At 52.3% G+C, this 19,556-nt stretch overlaps 1 long non-coding RNA gene across 1 annotated transcript; it reads right to left on the bottom strand.

Annotated features, from left to right (window-relative positions):
- Positions 1 to 136: 136 nt before the first annotated feature.
- LOC116435935 lies at positions 137 to 19,533 on the bottom strand. Its single transcript, XR_004236903.1, has 3 exons — positions 19,450 to 19,533; positions 17,647 to 17,754; positions 137 to 449 (listed from the first exon to the last, which is right to left on the bottom strand). It is a non-coding gene; the product is annotated as an uncharacterized LOC116435935 (long non-coding RNA).
- Between the last annotated feature and the right edge of the window lie 23 nt (positions 19,534 to 19,556).

Raw genomic sequence — 19,556 nt, 5'->3', positions numbered from 1 at the left:
GAATGAGAAATGAAGAGAAAGGAGGAGTCATTTAGGGGTGATTTGATTTTGGGGTGATTTGATGAACATTTTAGCTTGACCTGAACATAGAATTTGATTTTAAATAATACAGATTTGGTTTTAAAGCGCTTTTAAATTAATTTTCAATTATTGTATTTATTCAAGCTCCTCAAATGTTGTTTGGAAAGGGAAAAAGTACAGCCCATAACCGTACCATTCATTAATGGAATCAAATATTTGCAGATGATTCATTATCTGTTCAAGCTATTTAACAAACCCAGAATGGATTTATGAGTTTTTCCCAGTCTGGATTCAGGGATTTTTGCCATTTCTCCTGTGCAAGCAGGTGGAACTGTGGGCACTAAATAATGCAAATGAGGGCAGAGAAAAAAATCCAATGTCTTCATTTTGGGGAGCTCCAGGTAGCACACGGACTGTCTGGGATAATCCTGTGGGAAAACAGGATGAGATCCTCATTAATTAATGTCATTGAAACCATGGAAATGCCCAGAGGAGGGGTTTAAAGCTGCTTAAAAGTTGTCAAATTCAACTTTTACAGTTTAATGCTCAGCAAGCTCATGGCTCTTTCTCTGGGAGGAAATGATACCAGGAATTGGGAAACCAGGAACTGGGATACCAGGAATTGGGATATCAGGAATTGGGATTGTCCAGCCTGGAGAAGAGAAGCTCTGGGCTGACCCAGTTGTGGATTTTCAATGCCTGAAGGAGCCACAAGAAACGTGGAGAGGGACACTGGACAAGGGATGGAGGGACAGGACACAGGGAATGGATTCACATGGACAGAGAGGGGGGTTAGGTGGGATATTGGGAAGGAATTCCTCCCTGGGAGGGTGGGGAGGCCCTGGAATGGATTTCTCAGAGCAGCTGTGGCTGCCCCCGGATCCCTGGAAGCATCCGAGGCCAGGCTGGGGCAGCCTGGGACAGTGGAAGGTGTCCCTGCCATAGAATGAGATGAGATTTAAGTTCCCTTCCAACCCAAACCATCCCGGGGTTCTTTGATCTTCCAAGTCTGACAAGAGCTGGGAATTTGGGTGGCAGCCCTGATTCTTTCACCTCTTTCCTACATTTCTGTATCAAAGTGGAGCTGGTTCAGCCCCATCAGACCTGTCAGGAACCCCCAGCAAAGCTGACTGAAAGCCCCTTGAACTTTTCCATTCCTGCCTTTATTAAAAAGTGCTATCTTAAAACTGCTAAAATTAGTCTGTGCTGCTTCTCCCAGGATGACACAACTGCTGTCAGGGCAGCAACAGCTCTGAACCGTGATGTCATCTCAAAAAAAATCAGCAAAAAGAAGCCAGCTCAGGCTCTTGTGCTGCAATCCTTGCAGAGAGCCGAGGTCAGGGAATGTGGGACTGATGCTGCTGCTCCCAGCTCCCAGCACGGCTCTGTCCTGGCCAGCCCACGCTGCTCACTCTGCTCGGGAAGCAGGGAACAGAGGGATTTAATCCGTGGGAATGGGGTAAAAAGGGGCCGAGGGGGGCATGGGGACGAGGACGTGGCTGCTGGACCTGCACTGCCCAGGATTTCCAGAACCTTCCCATCGAATTTCAGAAGGAATTGGAGATCAAAAGTGGCAGCGAGCAGCACCACATGAGGCACTGAGAGACACTCAGGAACCAACCCAGACAGAGCTTTCCTCGGGGAAATTCTTCCACAGCATTAACTCCTTCCCTTGCTCCCAGTCCCACACACAACCAGCAGCGTTTTAGCCCCAAATCGGGCTGGTTTCTCCTGCTCCCTGCCATTAAATAAATAACCAGCCTGGAGCACCCTCCTGCCTCACCTTTGGCTCAGTCCAGTGACCTTTGTTCGCCAAGAACACATTAAAAAGGTCCTGTGTGAACAGGAGGGCTCCTGAGAACTTTCCAAGGCAGAGAATTCAGTGGATGAGCCCAGGGAACAGGTGATCCCAGGGATGTGAATTATCCCATCTCCTGACAACAGGGAATAGCAGGCAGTGGCTGTCACCTCCTGGGATGATCCACATAAACCTGCTCCTGCACCTTGTCCAGATGCCCTTAAAATTTACAAAAACAGAACTCCAACCCCAAAAACATCCCAAGGGATTCCCTGTGGCAGCCACAGCTTCCCTGGGAATCTATCCCAGGGCCTCACCGCCCTCCCAGGGAGGAATTCCTGGCTCTGCATTCATTGTGGATTCACTTGGATGAGTCTGTGCCCATCCCAAGACTCTGGGTTTAGACAGGACCAGGTCAGACCCACACCAAGACCTCAGGGAGCTCTGAGTGACCTCAGAGCCGGGGCAAAGAGCCAACAGAATTCCCTAAATGCTCGCTGCCTCCTGCAATTCCCAGGGCTGGAGAAACTCCCTAATTTTACACTCACGTGGCAGGAATTATGCTCCAGGGATGTGGGATTGGGATCGAGGTGCCACCAGCCAGGGCTGATCCCAGGTCCCCGCTGAGGACACGCCAGGGCTCCCGGCCGTGTGTAACATTTCCAGCCTCCGAGCTTGTGACCACGGTTGCAACATTCCTTTTGTTTTCTAGGAATTCGACTCCACCAAGGAGGGAAACCACAGGGAAATTGTTTCAGTGTGTGCTCTGGATTTGGGAGAGGAGGGATGGGGCCGAGGGATGATGTATCACACACGGCTCCACAGCCAAGAGCTTTAAAAAAACACCCTTTGCTTTAAACCCAGGGAAAGGGACTTTTTCCCTCTTTGGCTTGGCAGGGGCCGAGCCCAGGCAAGGGGAGATCAAAGCCAGGCGAGGCTGCTGTGAAAAATCAAGCCCTGGACATTTATTAAGATTTTATTCATAAAAAGCCCTGCTCTGAGTGCAGTGGGATTTCGCTGTGGAACTTTTGACACGGGAGCTGCCTGATTTAGAAGGAAAATTGCCTCTTTCTCCTGCCAGGAGTAAGGCGATCCCTCCATTTCCTGTGAAATTCCAAGCAGGGATACAAACACCTTTCTTGTTGCCCTCAGGTGGGCTGGAGGCACATCCAGCCCTTGTTCCTGGGGTGTGGAGTGTCCCTGCCATGGACTGGTCACCCCAGGCAGATGCGACTCTCCCCACCACATCTGTCTGCTCCAGCCCCACCTCACTCCCTTTGCCCTCGGTTGGATTCCGAGTTTCCCGTTTTCCAACCTTTTTTTGTTGCTCTTTTCTCCCCTTTGTGCAATCTGCAGCACAGAAGTTTAACTTGGCAGCGGGGCTGGAACAGATGGAGAGCCCTGGCCCAGCTCCCCAGATCCCAGGAACTCCTGCTCAGTGCCGTGGGCAGGATTTCCAGCCACTCGCTGCCTGGATCTGCCAAGGCAGAGCCGAAAAAACCCATTTTCTATAGAGAAGCTGGAATTTGCTTTAGTGACCACAAGTGACCACATGAGCACCCTTTCCCCTGTGAAAGGTGAGAATTCCACGTGAGCTGATTTCAAGGGAAAAACAAGAGGGTAACTTTAGGGAAAGCTGGAATATTGACATCCCTTCCTACAGCTCAGTTTGCAGAATGCACACTGGATTCTCCTGAAGGTGAGGATGGGGCAGAGCTCTGCACTTGCCTTCCAAACACATCCAAGCCATGAGCAGGCACAGGCTGGGGCCATTCCTCCTGGAAAACATCCTTCACAAATGAGGAAAAACCAGGTCCATGCCCAGGAACGTTGTGCCCAATCCGAGCCCAGAGCATCAGCCGGCACAAGGAGGGAGCAAAGAAATGAATCCACAGGGATTGGGGAGGTTCAGGAGGGAAGCAGAGGGCAAGGATGACACTCCAGGGTTACTCACGAGGCCTCTCCCCATCGCCCTCAGCTGAGCAGGGCTCTGTGGTGAAGTAAAAATGTGAAAAGAAAGGAAAAATACTGGAGCAAACCTTGTTTGGTGGGTGAAGAGCCCTTCCTTCGAAAAGCAGGGGTGTTCATGGCTCAGGAATTCAGGCAGGAAGAGGAACATGGAAAGAGAGAGAGACAAGAGGTGCTGGATCCTCCACGTGAGAAGCTGATGGGATTTCAGCAGGACAGGAGAACAGCTGTGAGCAAAGGCTGAGGAGCTGCTGACGGGGGGAGGAACATTCTGTGATTCCAAGGTGCACCAGCCAGGCCAAGCATCGCCGACTGCTCGGGGTGGATGGATCCTTTTTAATTCTTCTCCAAGTGTTCATTTGATCCTGCTCCAAGGAGATCCAGAGGGTTTGATTTGCTCTTTGTGCAGAATCAGCTGGTAAATGCAAACTCTCTCAGCTCTCCTCCTGCCTGGGCATCCCTCCCTTCCCTCGCTGTCCTGGGATTCCCCCCCTCGGAAGGGGCTGCACAAGGAGCGTCTGGAGCTCGGGAGCTGCCAGACCACCCAGGCAAGGCTGGAGCTGCCCCAGCTCAGCCAGTGTGGAGCAGCTTGGCCATGGCACAGCTGCAGTCCAGGGCCACAAAAACACTGGATTTTGCTCCCCAGCAGCAAATCCAGCCCCGTGGCCTCCCTGGGACATCCCAAATGCTGGAGCAGAGCCTGACTCTGCCCCCCAAAGGAAGAGGGGAACAAACTTAATCCAAGTTACCCCAAGGACAGTTGTCCTGCCATGCAAACATCCCCTCATGGATGGTACCCAGATCCTAAACTCCCTCCCTGCCCCAGGTGGGCCATGGCCTCACTTATCCCGAGCAGGCCCCGGAGGACTGGAGGACTCCTGCTCCAAACCTGGCTTCCAGAGGTTTATCAGTTATCCCAGCCCCTGAGGGTCTGGCTGGGTACTGGTCCGACTGGTCTAGGAAGAGTCCAAAACCTTCAGGACACATTTGAAAGGAATTTCTGGAAAACACAGCAAGACCAAAAGGGATGGGAAGAAATTTGTGTGCAGCAATCGCTGGGATCTGGTGGCCACTTACTGCACCAGGACGGAGGGGTGTGGTTTGATCCTCAAGGTCCCTTCCAACCCAATCATTCTGGGAGTCTGGGATTCCATGATTCCTGGCATTCCATGAGATCAGTGCAGGAAGCACACACAGCAGAGCCTTTGTGTCTGAGCTGTCTGGCAAAGACCCTTCCACATCCCCTGGGAGTTGCATCATTATTTTGTTGTCTTGCAAACATTATTCATATTCCAAGGTCTGGGGAAAGGAGATTTTCCTTTGGAATCCTTTGGCTCGCTCAGGGCTCTGCCTGTCAGGGTCGTGTGCGAGTCACCGTCCCCTCGTTGGGGGTCAGCCCCTCACTGATGTCACCCTTGGCCAGGACACCCCCAGTGTCTCCAGTCCATCCTGCAGGGTCCCTTTCCCAGCTCGGGGTAATGAGGGAACAAACCCAGAGCCAGCAGAAAATCTGTTTCCTTTGAATCTTCACAGATTGGAGGGAACAGCTCAGCTCTGCCTTCCCTGGGAAGTGCAAACCCCTCTTTCTCCTGCTCCCTCTGCCCGCTGCCAGCTGGGTCCCAGCAGCAGGAGCACATTTCCCTCGGTGCCAGCAGCTCCAGGAGTCATTCCCTTGGAAAGGCCGCTCCTGGCTGGCGGCGGACACGGAGCAGGAGGTGGGTTTGGCCTCGCAGGGCTGGTGCAGCTGCGGGGGGAGCGGGAATTCTGCCAGGAAAGGTGCTGGTGTTCATTGGCTCCGCTCCTACGAATCCTTATTTTTGGGACGTGTTCAAGGCGTTCACCAAGAGGAGGAATTAAAAGGCTGAAGGAACAGAATGACCATCAAATCCCACATCCTGACTATCCCACGTCTGGCTGCATGGCCTGTGTCCTTCCTAAACTGTCCTGGAGGGACAGGACACAGGGAATGGCTTCCCATGGACAGAGGGCAGGGATAGGTGGGAGATTAGGAAGGAATTTTTCCCTGTGAGGGTGAGGAGGCCCTGGAATGAAATTCCCAAAGAAGCTGTGGCTGTCCCATCCCTGGAAATGTCCAAGGCCAGGTTGGATGGGGCTTGAAGCAACACAGCAAAAAATGTCCAAGTACTGCTGGGAACATTTGCAGACCCCAAACTGGAGGGGTTTTCCATAGGGATAAGGACAGGGCCATCAAAGGGAATGAGCTGAGGCCCAGAAGCTGCAAAACAGCTCCAAAAGGGATCAAAGGCCAGCAGAAAGTCCCTGGTCCCAGGGCTGGCAAAGCTCAGGGAGCCACTTTATCAAAACTAAAGGAAGTCTGAGGGATAACTTGATTGCCAGGCATGGTTATCACTGGAGAAGGGGAATGTGGGATAGAAAAAACCTTTTATCATTGGGGAAAAAACCCATCATCAGCTGGATGCCACATCCAGAGGATTCCAGATGAGAAATAAGGAGGGAAGTTTTAACAGCACCTGGTCTATGGAAGGTCTCCCTGCCCATGGAATGGGAGCAGCTTTGAGGGCACTTCCAACCTAAACCAGCCTGGGACCTGCAACCAGATGCCCAGGAAATCATGGATTGCCAGTCCTTGGTGCCCCAGGCAAGCCTGGATGTCCTGCAGGAGGAGAGGCACTGGTTGGAGGGAGGGAATGGGCTCAGGACCAGGAAAAATGGGTGAAATTCCGTAATCTCTGGGATCTCTGAGGTCACTCTCCATGATGTAATGTCCCTTCTCTGAAGCTCTGTCACCGTGCAGATGTCACCACACCTGCTCACTGTACAGGGATGATTCCCAGTCCTTCCCAGTCTTCCCCGGGGCTGTTCACCCACGTGGAAACAACAACCACAGCATTGCCAATTCCAGCTAAAAATATCCCATTACCCAAGATTTCCCCTGAGATTCCTCCTCTGAGCCTCCTTCCTGGGGCATTCCTGCTCAAATCTGAACTTCCAACTTCACCACCCAGTTGCCCACGGACGCTGCGGCCACTCCTTGTGCCCAAATGTCTCCAGCCAGGCCGAGGGCTCCTGGCAAATCCCAGACCTGGCCCTTCTCCTTGCCTGGGCTCCTGAAGTCTCCAGGGAGCTGCTCTCTATTCTAGGATCAATCTCCTCATTTAAGGAACCCCTGGTGGGTGCTGGAGACCCCAGGAGGGAAGGGGGGGTGTTTAAGCCACACATGGCCCAGGGCCTCTCCGAGCCTCCCTGGGTGAGGCAGGATCGCTCCAGGCCCACAAGAATATCCAGGGAATATCCTCAATCCAGCACTTCAATACACACTTTCTACAACGAGCCACATGGGACAACTTTCTCCTCTTTTTCCCCTCTGGAATTTTCCTTTTTCCTTTCTCCTTGTTCCTTGCCTTTCCCTCTTCCCAGTCTCCGGTGTTTCCACGGCCATTCCCGCAGGATTTGTGCCTCTCCCAGTGTGTGCAGGTTTCCTGGTGCTGCTCACAGGAGACATGAGTTCATCCAGGCTCCCTCCTCCTAATCATTCCCAGGCATGGAAAAAACCCCCTCACACCCCCGAGGAGAACATAAACATGGACGGGATGTGCACAGCTTATGGAGACGGGACTATGGGAAACACATGGTTCCAGTTTAATAAAACTCTTACATTTCCAGGGCTTTTTTTTTTTGCCTTTTTTTCCCCATTTTATGGCTTGTTACAGAGCTGTGAATAGCAGGGCTTGTTTTGTTGTTCTTGTTGTGTTTTATGAAGACAATGCCTTGTCCAGAGCTCCAGACATCAGATTTTTGGGGGGGAAGATAAAGCTTCCGGCAAAAGCTCTTGGCTCCTGCCCAGGTCTCCCTTAACTCCTTCTGGGAATGCTCAGGGTCTGACAGCCGGGGATGGGCCACATTGGGGGGGTCAAGAAGCCCCAGATGCTCGGAAATATTTGATCTAATCCTGCTCCTTAACCAATTTCAGCCTCTCAGTTGGATTCTTCTGTGTTCTCTTTGTGTTTTTCCAGAGGGATTTGGGGTGCAGGGAAGGAGTTTGCCTGGCTGGGACAGAGGAAGGGGATGTGGGGCATAAAGGCACATTTGGATCATAAACCACAGGATCCCAGGACAGTTTGGGTGGGAAGGACCTTAAGGATTATCCAGTCCCACCCTAGAGATTCCTGAGCATCCCTCTTCCCATTCCTTGTTCACAGCCAGGCTCCTGCCGTGTGCTGGATTCCAGCTGCTTGGTGAAACGATTGAGCACGGGCAGGAAGGAAGGAGGAAAATCCAAGCAAGATCTGATCCCAAGGCTTTGGGACTGGCAGGGGTTTGGAGGGGATCACAAGTTCCTCCTTCTCAGCAAAGGCTGGATCCACTTTTCCAACCATTCATTCGTGTGTGTGCATTCCCCGGGGAAAGGACCCAAATCAGGCACAAAGTCAGTGGAACCTGGGCTAACACAGGGGCAATATGCAAGCTCCTGGAAAATCCTTGGAGATTTCTGCTCACGGCCATTCCATGGAGGCAACTTCTGCAAGACCTTTGGCTCCCACCAGGCTCTTTTTTCTGCTCCTGCTTTATTCCTGCTACAGGGAATGGGGAAGTGACGCTGCTCATGTTTTCCCCATCACGACAAAGAAGAGCCCTGGAACAAACCCCAAATGCTCAGCACTGCCTGAGAAAAGGGAGAGAAATCCCACAAGGAACACTCCTAAGGCTGCAGGATCTGGAAAAGGACTCAGATCCCATCCCAGCTCTGCTGATTCCCTCAGGATTTTCCCATCCTGCAACACCTCCAGCTCTCTGGGATGCACAGCCCTGTGCTCCTTGTCCACCCCAGCCCCTGGCTCTCCCCCTTCCCTCTCCCTCCTGTGCTGGACACTGCTGTGTTTATTTTGGTATTAACTCGAAAATCCCACTTTCTGCCAGCTGCAGGGAAAAGGTTTGGTGGGATGAGAGGGAAGGGGATAAAGGGAGGGAAGCACTCAGGGGAAATGGGGGGCAGGGGGGCTCCAAGCCCCAAACACCACCCGGACACCGCGGCTGCTGCGCCACAGCAGCGTCTGAGAGACCACAGGCGAACTCCAGGGACATCGGGCTGCTCCCGCTCTCACCAAAACCAGGAGGCTCCTGCCCACTTCCTAGAACATTCCTGGAACTGAGGACTGCAGAGGTGCCGTTCTCCAAAGCCGTCACGTTCCATGTGCGGAGCTGCCCCGGCGCTGAGCTCAGGGCTCTGCTCCGCTCCCAGCCCAGGACGGATTCCAAGCCCTTGGCTGCTTCCCCACCTTTGGATCTGCCGGAGTCGGGCTCAGCTCTGCTCCCTCCGTGCTCACGACAAAACACAGGAAACCTCCTTTTCTTTCAACAGGCAACTGCGAGGCAAGAGGGACTTGGGGCACGGGATGGAGGGACAGGACACAGGGAATGGCTTCCCACTGCCAGAGGGCAGGGATGGATGGGATATCGGGAAGGAATATCCTGTGAGGGTGGTGAGGGGCTGGGATGGAATTCCCAGAGCAGCTGTGGCTGCCCCTGGATCCCTGACAGTTTCCGAGGCCAGGTTGGAGCACCCTGGGACAGTGGGAGGTGTCCCTGCCCATGGCAGGAGTGGGAATGGTCCTTCAGGATCCTTCCAACTCAACCCATTCCATGATATATTGGGAATGTGAAACATGACAAATATAAACCACAGCCTGACAAAGAGATTGTGAAAGGGTCACTGGGATGCTGGGAGAGGGAGCTGAGACAACCAAAGTGCTGCAGGGATCAGAGCAGCTCCAGAATTTCAGGTTCACCGGCAATAGAGCAACCAAAATCCAGTTGGGTTCAGTGACTGGCTTGGAAATCTCCCAGGAATCTCTGGTTTCGGGCAAGTTGTAAATAAAACAAACTATTCTGATGGTATTCAGCCTCTGTGTTCAGACAAAACTCAGCAGCCAGGGAGCCTGAACTTGCTGTTTTTGTAGAATTTTCTCACAGCCCAAGAACGCTGTGTTTCTGGTCAAAAGCTGATCCCAGTTTTTGGATTCTTTATTCTGATGCAAATTATCTATCCCAGCTACTGTGCTCAGGCTCAGTCTTTCCCTGAAGGAGAGGCTGGGATCAGGCTCCAAGGATGGTACTGAGGACACAAACACTGAAACTCCACCGAGGCACAGCAGGGAGATGGGGGGAGCTGGAGCCCAGGAGCTCTGGGTGAGTCCTGCCCACATCCCATGTGGGTGAACCTTTCCTGATCTCCATCCCAACCCTGACACAGCTCCAGCCGTTCCCTGCGTGCTGTCCCTGCTCCCAGAGGGAAGAGATCAGTGCCTTCCCCAGGAGGAAGGGGATTTATTAAACATCCCCAGCAGTCACCTTGTCTAGGGTCCATGCCACCCCTTCAGCTGCTGCCAGTGTCCCTCTCTGTCCCCAGACAGGACTCTGGGAATGCTCCCAATCCATCGCCTTTCCCGCCCCAGAGCACTGCCCTAAGTTGCTTTAATTAACCAGAGTTGTGTTTAATTCAGGAACAGCTCAGCACCCGCCAGGGCTGCCCCATCCAACCTCTGGGCTCCAGCTCCTCCTCCTCCTCACATTCCATGGGTCACTTCCCCCCTCGGGACCTGTCCCTGCCCGGAGACACCCGTCCCCCTCCAGGGACAGGGACAGGGGAGGTGACGTGTCCAGCCAGTCCAAAGAGAGTGGAAATGGTGCTCCCAAGAGGCTCGGAGGAGACACGCCTTGAGAATGTGTCTGAGCAAGGCTGAGGCTGGGGTAAATCAGGAGAAACTGGGATAAATTGTGCACCTTAGCAAAAGGCTGATGAAGGGAATTCTTGGCTCACACTCAAGGAGTTTATTCCACAGTTTGTTACTGGCACCATCAACATGTGGAGGGTGGAAAATGTGTCCAATATCTAAACCAACTCTCCATTGTTGTTACGTGGTTCTGCTTTGGAGGAACCCTTAAATCATCTCCAGTGAGAGATTGAATTCAGCTTCCCTCATACATGGAGAACTCTTCCGAGTGGGGTCCGGATCCTTCAGGAGGGAGAACTCACACTGGAGGAAGTTGTTTGGAAAAAACATAAGAGCTATAACAGTCGTGGAAATTCTGAAATGCAACCACCACCCACACATGCACAGATGGACACACACTGAGAACCTCCAATCCAGAGGAAAATCAAGATATTTTAGAAATAGCACTGACATTTAGAACCCCAGAATGGTTTAGGTTGGAAAGGCCTTAAAGATGATCCCATTCTACCCCCTACCAAGGGCAGGGGCACCTTCCACTGTCCCAGGCTGCTCCAAGCCCTGTCCAGCCTCAGACACTTCCAGGGATGGGGCAGCCACAGCTTCTCTGGGAAACTTCCCTCGGCATCTTCAGCAAAAACAGAATTGTGTTTGAACGTGGTAAAAAAGAAGATATAAAAAGGAGAGATGTGAAAACCCAAGAGTTACAGGTGGACAAAACTGATGAGACTGAAATCCACTGAGATCCTCCCACTGATGGAGAACAGATGCCACAGAGAAAGTGCAACAAGAGGGATGGAAAAGGATGTTTCCCGAGTGCCTCATTCCCTACAGCTCCAGAAAGAGTTAAATCCGTTCATGGACTCTTGGAATGGGTTCCACTATTCCCTTACAAAATGAGACCCAGCCTCATCCCATGTCCCAGTCATGTTTTCACCTCTAAACTGACTGAAAGATGCCATCAAAAACCACTCCAAAGTTACTTTCCAAGCTCTCAGCTCAGGGATGTTGAGTTTCTCTCCACTAATGATGGAAAGAAACTCCACAGAAATTCCTTACTGGCACCACTCCAAATTCAGCCAGATCTGAGCTTGGACATCGGAGACTGTAACCCCCAAAAAATCCCATCTCCAAGAGACTCTAAATTAAACAAATTTCAGGATGTCTCCTGCATGTCCCTGCTACAAGAGGAACATCTGTTTCCTATGGAGTGGGGAGATATCCTCTGATTTAATCAGTTTGGGGAGATTAGAAGGATAATGGGAGACATTTGCAAATTCCGAGTTTCCTAAAACTTCTCATTTTCATTTCAGGAAGCCTGGAGGGAAAGGGTTGAGTGTGTGCTGCAGTAAAAGTGGGCTGAATAAAGATCATTAGGGATCACAGGAAAGCAGGGATCATTTACATATCTCTTATCAGCTGGAAAAAACACTGCAAAATCCAGGCTTTTCTGACACCATCCTTAGCTTTGATCCAGAGCTCTGCACAAGGAGAGGTGAGCTCAGATGTCACTCCAAGCCTTGGGTGAGCTCCTGAGACACAGAGTGAAGCACCAAAGGTGGAGACTTGTCCCGGATTTGTGCAGCTTCCAGCAGGAATTCGGGCTCCATTTGGAATGATCTGCCCAGACTGGTGTTGTCAACTCTTTCTCTCCCTTTCCAAAGACTTCCACACAGATGAAGTGGCTCCTGAAGAGGTGTTAGCTCTGCTTACTCCGTGGGGGAACGTTCCATGTCCTTCCCATCCATCTTCCCTACTTTTCTGCCTTTTCCTAAGCCAGTGAGGTAATTCTGCACGAGGAGAAGCCTGGGTGGAAACCTCCAGGATGTGGCACATTCCTGCTGCTGCTGGACACTGTTGGGACCTCCTGGAGCTGTCCATGCGGTGAAGAAGACACTGGATGTGCGCTCTAATTCCAGCCTAAATACCCAAACCAGATTAAACCAGACCCATGGCTCCATAAACCTCATGTGGAGAGGGCTGGGGAGTTCTCCTGGTGCCTCAAGCGAGGGGCTCCAGGTGGGACAAGCTCCCCTAAACACTCCAAAATGAACCAAATCCCAAAACATTCATCCCCGCTGAGGCTGGGGCAAAGTCCCCTGCTGGATCAATGTGCTGGGTTCGATTCCAAAAGGAAAATATAGCCCTAAAGCCACCCAGCCCTTCTGCTCCTTTTGGGCCTGACCCAAATCTGCACCTCCCCTCCCCCTGCATTTCCCCCCGACACACCTTTCCTTCCACTGGAACATAACCCCAAATAAGATGTTGGCCTGACATGAAAGGAAAATGTATAAATATTTTTAAAAAGAGAAGAATTCCTGCCTCTCCACCAGTTTGCTCCAACTAATAGGTTTCAGATGTCTCACATACTTCATTCATTCAGCCCCATTCAGTCTCCTAGGAGCCCCCGCTGTATTTATTAAACACAGCAATTGTGGAATGTTCAGCACTTACAGAATCAAACACACCATTTTTTTCTTTTTTTCCCCCCAAAAAAGCGTAATTAGAAAGCTTAGAGTGACCTAAAACTGTCATCCTGGTTCCAATCCCAGTGCCCACTCCAGCATCCTGCAGCTGTCCCAAACCTTGTGCCATGGTTTAACCCTTCCTGGCTCCCCAAGAACACTTTTTTTGGGAGTTTTATCCTCAGCAGGATGATTTCCCTGCCGTGCTGGAGCTCCTGCTCTCTGTGTTGTTCCTGAACGTGTTCTTTTGGACACTTGGCTCTCACAGCCAACTTGTCTCCGCAGTCTCGGCAGCTCTTCCCACTCCTTGAGGCGTGAGTCAAGCCTGGAATCCTGCAGGATGCCAGTGCTAATTTCAGCAGCGCAGGGCTGGAGAACACGAGCTCTTTCCTAGAGGGATTCGAATGGAAGCAGACAGAAGAGCAGAGCCATTTTTCATTCCAGAGCTGGCAGAGAGAGCCAAGGAGGATGTCTGGGCTGGAGAGGCAGGACATGGACTTGGTTCCAGCACCAGTGACCTGCCAGAGCTGGGGGACGGCTCCGGAGGGTTTGCTGGAGTCTGGCACTTGCCCAGCCCTTTTTTTTGGGGAGAGATACATGAAAAGCAGAGCTGAGAGGGGACGTGAGGCCCTGAGCCTGGGCTGGGACCATCTGGCAGGAGCCAGCGGCGGAGGAATGGCCTTTGCTTGAGGCCACAACCAGTTCATGCAGCTGCTGAGTTCCGTCGGTCTGGAGTGCTCCAACAGGAGGTCATGGCCCCCAACCAGCCTTCCCTGGGCCAGCAGCTCCATCCCAGGAAGGGAGGCCAGCCCAGCCCTGCACACCCATCCCGGGCACAGCGACCTCTTCCCAAAGGTGTGCTGGTTCATTTTTCCCCCTTTTTTGGCTGCAGAGCCCCTGCCCCCATGGGAGACCCCTGGTTCACGGGAACGGTGCTGCTGTCACTGTTTCCACATTACTGCCCACTTCAAAGAGCCGGGAATGAGTCTTGTCCCAGACATGTTCCCAGGGGAGCCGTTGGTTTCCAGGCAGGATCCCTGGTTATTGGTCCCACTGCAGGAGGTTGTACGGGAAGGGATGAATCCCCGTGGCTGTAAAACACCAAATGTGCTGAGAGCCACTCCAGAGCCTCCCAGTGCCTCATTACAGCACTGTGTAATTAAAGTCCAGCTGTCACAGCCTCTGCCTGGGTACAAGGGCAGCTCCTTGCTCTGAGCACTTCCAGGGGTTCCCAGTTTTCCTATGCCTTCGCCATCTCATTGTACAGAAGGAAAAACACCTCTGGAAATCCTGGTTCCTGGAATTTGCAAGTGCTCTGGCCAGGGAATGGTCACATTCCCAAGGCTGCCAGAGCTCCAGGAGTGTTTGGACAACGCTGTCAGGCACAGGGTGGGATTGTTGGGGTGTCTGTGCAAGGCCAGGAGCCGGACTCTGATCCTTGTGGATCCCTCCCAACTGAGGACATTCCACGGTTCTACAGTTCTGTGATTAATCAGCAATCCAGGTTAATTGTCTGGTGGGGTCAGACCCTTCTAGGACCATTTCTACTTGTACAATGTCTCCACACCCCCAGGAACCCAGCTGAGACTGGGATATCCCAGGTAGTGCCAGGAATCCTGCTCTTCCATCAGCATCCTGATCCCCATCAGATCCCATCTCCTCTCTTCAGGGCTTTGCCTACATGCAGGGAATTCCCAGGTGGAACCTGAGGCAACTCCTGCAGCTTTGTGTGAGTGCAGCCAACTCACATCAAACGCTTCCCAAGCTTTAGGAAACCCCAGGCGGCTTCAGGGATCTCAGAGTCTGGATTCAATGATCTGGGACAGGAACCCATGGAGCAGCCCAACCTTTCAGCTCCTCATTTCAGAGTTGCCCCATCTCCGATTGTTCCCAGATATTTCAGTGTCACTCGGCTGTGTGCTCATGGCACAACTCCAGATTTCTGGAGGGATGCCCAGGCCATGAGCACAAACCACTGCCCTGGTCCCAGCGTCTGACCATGTATTGGAAAAACCTCTAAGGAAGATTGCTGCCCATTCCTGAAACTCGGTGCCTCTGGGACAGCAGCCCTCCCCATTCCGCCCTGGGTTTCCAGCCTTTTTTGTGAGGTTGGCTGAGCATCTGCTGGTGATTAAGGGTTTTGTCATCTGGAAAGAGCTGACAATTACCTCCAATTATTCCAACTAGGTCAGGTTCTTCAGCAAGAGTTTACGTGATGACTCTTGGCTGGAATTTAGGATTTCAAGCCCCTCTGGAGGGCAGAATCCACCTCTCTGTCTCACCTTCAGGAAAAGATTCCTTCCGTAAATAACAGCTCCTTGTCCCACAGGACCTGACCTGTGTGTCCCCGACCTCCTGTTGTTTCAGGACAACATCCCAGGAACTGCACAACAGGTCTGGTTCTCCAGAACTGGAAAAGGGAGTGAAGGGAATTTCAGGATGCTCCAGGAATTTCAAGAAGGGTTTTCTCATCAAACTTCCCACATCGAAACTCCCAACTTGCTTGAAAATGTCCTTTGGGGCCTCAGGTGCCATGTGAGAGTGTGGGGACTGAGGTCTAAACTCCGTGTGGGCTCTGCCCCTGCCAAGTTCTGTCCTTGTCACCCCGTCCGTGTCCAAGGAAAAGCAGGGATAAGCAGGTGGGAACCAGGGGAGCCATTTCCAGCTGTCACACAGGTGAGATGCTGATGATCCTGAAGAGTTTTTCCTTTATTTTGCCTTGGAAGCTCTCCCAGGACAGGCCACGGCCATTAATTGATCACGGGCTGGTCTGTGACTGCTCCCTCAGGGAACTGCGGCAGCCCCAGGGGAGTGCAGATGGAATTCCTGATATCCTTCCTTCCCTCCAAAGCCAAGCCAGGGATGCAGAGCTGCAGGGCCAGCCCAGAACAGGTACCTCATGTCCAGTTGTCCAGCAGGTTTTTGGCAGTGCTGCCTCCAAAGATTCCCTTGAGGACAGGAGCGTGGCCCACAAACCCCAGCACAGAGCACACCCCCAGGAATGAGATGGTCCAAATGGGACAAACACAACTGGAAAATGTGCTGCACTGCAAGGCCAGGAGATTCCAATTCCTTCTCCCTAATTACATGTGATTGCTTCTTGGCAAGAGCTCAACCTGCCAGAGCAGTGAGGTTTCACAAACATTCACACAGGCATTAGATCATTGTTTGAAGGAGTTATTGGCAGCCCAAATCTGAAGTAAAAACAGAGTTTAAAGCAGACCATATTGACCAGGGTGAAGCTGGCTGCTTTCATGTCTCCTGCTTGTCTCTGGACACCCAGGACCCCTTCATTTCCTGTCACTCCCATCACCATGGTATTTCTGGAGCTGGATGTCACCATTTTGGGGGGTTCTGATTTTGGGGGGTTCTGTCCTTGCTGGGAACACAGGTTTATAGAATCAAGACTCCCAGGATGGTTTGGGTTGGAAGGACCTTAGAGCCCATCCAGTGCCACCCCTGCCATGGCAGGGACACCTCCCACTGTCCCAGGCTGCTCCAAGCCCCATCCAGCCTGGCCTTGGGCACTGCCAGGGATCCAGGGGCAGCCACAGCTGCTCTGGGCACCCTGTGCCAGGGCCTGCCCACCCTCCCAGCCAGGAACTCCTTCCCAATATCCCATCCATCCCTGCCCTGTGTCCTGGCACTCCAAGCCCTTCTCCAAAGTCCCTCTCCAATATTTATTTCTCCAAAAATATTTATATCCAAAAAATCCCTTCCCACATCCAAACACTGTCACACATTGGGAATGAGGCCTTTTCCCTTTGTATTTCAGCAGAACCTTTCTGCTTTGCTCTCGTGAATTCATCCTTGTCTCTGCTGGGCCAGTCTGACATCATGGGATGAGCTCTGGAGAGCTCTGCCATCCTCTCCCAAAACTTTTGGGAAAGCAGGTGGTGGCTCAAGCCCACGGCAAAGGACAAATGGGAATTCCCATGGAATCCTGCTGCCAGTTCCTGGGAGAACAAATGCCTGCTGCAGAGGTGAGTCTGTCCTGCATCATGCTCAGGTGGGGCCGGGAGCCTCTGGCAGCTTGGATATGGACAGAAATACTCCAGGCTCTGCCAGCCGACCAGGCTGGAGATCCTCATGGAGCAGCTCCCACCCCAGAGCCCTGGAGGACACCCTGGCCTTCCACGTGTTCCTAAATTAGATCTCCTGAGGCCAGCACTGGCTTTTAAGAGGGAGCTGAGCTTGTTAGTGCCCAGCATTATCCACTAAATGGGAATCAGCAGTTTTATTGCACTTGGAGGGGCTGTAAAAGGCAAAGAGGGAAGGGGCAGCGTCAGGAAGCAGCAGAGCCCCTTGCCTGGCACAGGGGGGGCACTCGGGAGTGCTGTAATTGTGAAGTTCCCCAGTGCTGAAGTAGAACAAGCCCCAGACTAAACCCAGGAGCCTTGGGAAGGTGCAAGAAGATCCAGACAAGGTTTGTAGGGGCAGCTCCCCAGCAGGCCCCTTCTCCCGAGGCCAAAACCCCAGACTGGAAAGGGTCTAAGTGAGGATTGCCAAGCTCTCCACCCAAGGAAGTCAGGGTGTGCAGGCTCCTTTCTTCCCAAATCATGGCTTGAGTTACACACCCCTGTGCTGCCGGCACAGGAAGCCCAGGGAAGTTGCATTATAGGAGCAAAAAAGTTCCTGTGCTGTCAGAGATTCCCCTCCCAGCCTGCCCAGGGATCCTGGATACCTGCTGGAAAAGGCTCTCGTGACACTCTCCTCCAGGGTCTCCTCGGCTCAGAGGATTTGTGGTGTAGTTGTGTGTGTTCCCATGTTCCCATAGAGCTCCCGTCTTGTCCTGGAAATACAAAGAAAAAATTAATAAAGAAATAAATTAATCAAAAGTGGTGTCTTTTGGTTACAGAGACAACTCCAGAATCTGAACATAAATGATGGAGAAACATCTGTGAAATCTGAGAGCTGCCAGCACCAATTAAACCTGCCCTGCCAAGGCCATTTTTGAATCAGAACCCAAAATCAAAAGGACAAAAACACAAACAACACAGGAACCATCCTGGAAAAGCTCTCAGGAATCTGCCATCATGTTTTAGAAGGAATGCAGAATTTCTGCTGCTTTAAACTGATTTTACAGTGCAAACCTGGTGTTGCAGCAGTGGCTTTAGGAAAATCTGAACCAACAAGAAGCTTAAAGACCTTTTTGAATATTAACCAGTTCCACTCCCTGGGAGGGTTTAGTGATTACTGTCACCCTAAAATATGGGAATTTTGCAGGACATCTGACGTCCTTCCTAAGGTCAGACGTGATGAGATGGAGCCAGGAAGAAAAATAATTGGTCCTGGTTTAAAGTGTTAAGCAATTCTGCCTCCCTGAAATAAGCAGTAAAATTTATTGTTTTTTCTTGCTCACACAGCAAAATCCACAAACTGCCAAGATAATCAGGAGAGCGAATTTGTCCCCTCATGTAAATCCATTTTTGCCTTGTAAAGCTACATTCCCAAGGCAGCAGCTGCTCCAAAAGGACCATCCCAGACCCCCCAGGCACCCCAGACACCCCAGAGGCTGTTTGGGTTACAGGATCACCCCAAGACAGCCCAGGTGTGTGGCCCAGCCAGTTTGGGATCATGGAATGGACACACCAGAGCCGACTGTCAGCATGAGGCCAAAGGCAGCTGCCACTTTCCCTGAGATTTTCCCTTTGCTGTGTGTTTGGAAGGTCACACAGCTGTAAGTCAGACACAGGAGGAGCTGAAAGCCTGCAGGGATCATTGCCTCCATCCCACATGTCCCATGGAAGGAAGCTCTCCTGTGAACTGACATCCCATTAACTCCTGCTGGTGGGAGCCTATTCCTGGGGCTGGAAATCCTTTGGAGCCTCCAACTGCTGGTTGCTCATCCCGCAGATTAACTCCGGTCCCATCCCTGACCTGGTGACTCGTATTTATTTTCTCATTTTATAAGAACCAGGCTCTTCCCTGCTCTCATTCTGGGTGGGAACGAACACTAGCCGGGTGTGAGGCTGCTCTGTCTCGGATACCCGAGATGGAAAACTGGGATCTTGTCCAACAGGCTGTCTGTCTTCCTGGGAAAAACCTCGGCTCCACACGCTCCCAATCGTGCCATCAGCTGGAGCGAGGTGGAACTTCACGGGATGGAACAAACCAGCCCTTTTCCAAAACTACCTGTGAGGACAGAAAGCGGTTCCAGAGCCCGTAGAGCTCAGTAAAGACAATCTGGAGGGCATAAAGCCCGGCAAAGCTTGGGAAAGGCTCTGGTGCTTTCTGAAAGGTGGCAGATCTCAGCCTAGGTCCCCACCAAATCCCTTTTGAGAGATGGAATATGGGGAAGGAATTCCTCACTGTGAGTGTGGGGAGGCCCTGGTACAGGTTGTCCAGAGAAGCTGTGGCTGCCCCTGCATCCCACCAGGCTGAACGGGGCTTGGAGCAGCCTGGGTTATGGGATGTGTCCCTGCCCTTGGCAGGAGTGGCCCGGGACGATCTTTACGGTCCCTTTCCCTCCCAATCCCGTCCGCACCTGCTCCCGGCTCCCGCCATCGCCTCAGCCCTGAGGGGCCGCGCCCGGGGTCTCCCCTCCCCGCGCGCAGGGGCTGCGGGCGGCGGGACGCGCCGGGACCACCCGGG

This window comes from Corvus moneduloides, chromosome 28, assembly GCF_009650955.1.
Source record: "Corvus moneduloides isolate bCorMon1 chromosome 28, bCorMon1.pri, whole genome shotgun sequence".
NCBI lineage: Eukaryota > Metazoa > Chordata > Aves > Passeriformes > Corvidae > Corvus > Corvus moneduloides.
This window is presented reverse-complemented; position numbering and strand designations above follow the sequence as displayed.